Genomic DNA, 683 nt, shown 5'->3' with positions numbered 1-683 from the left:
TGGGGCACGTGGTTGTCACGGGGAGGTCAGCCTGGCCCACCAGCGGAGGAATTAATCATTAATGCAAGGACAAAATACTGTTTCCCATTAGAGCTTTGCTTTCAATCTCCTGCTTCCTTCCTCTTTCTTAAATGTAAAGGACGCAGAGATGGAGGAAAAAGGAAGACATTAAGATGATGTTTTCCAGAATCCTCTAGTTTGTTTTCCTCTATGAATTTTTTTTCTACTCTGATTTTTATGGGACCCTAGAATGATTTTTTTTAACCCAAACCCACAACCAGTACACACACTGTGGTCTTCAATCAAGCAGGACTTCTGTGTGAATAAAGCATTTGAGTCAGGAGTTGTAAACTTATTTAGATGGGTGGATGAGTTCTCAGGATTGACAGTCAAAGAAATCCTGAAGCTGTCTCCAGTACCTGTGCTGAAAAGGTTCCAAGTCTCATACATAGCAAAATAATTGTTTAAAAAGTGTGAAGAGGTCGATGAATGGCTAGGGCTTTTAAAATACAGTAGGTGCAGGAATGGGACCCCAGAAATCAGGGTTTGTGCATAATTAATCATACAGACCCAAGCCCTTCCAGGGCAATGTGTGGAAATGGAGTTTCATATGTAGATTGTCCTAGGGATTTTCGATTCACAGGATCATTGTAACAGTCTTGCCAGGTTCTTGAAGACAGTGG

This window comes from Chinchilla lanigera, unplaced genomic scaffold (assembly GCF_000276665.1).
Source record: "Chinchilla lanigera isolate Chin_1 unplaced genomic scaffold, ChiLan1.0 scaffold00086, whole genome shotgun sequence".
In the NCBI taxonomy this organism is placed as follows: domain Eukaryota; kingdom Metazoa; phylum Chordata; class Mammalia; order Rodentia; family Chinchillidae; genus Chinchilla; species Chinchilla lanigera.
This window is presented reverse-complemented; position numbering follows the sequence as displayed.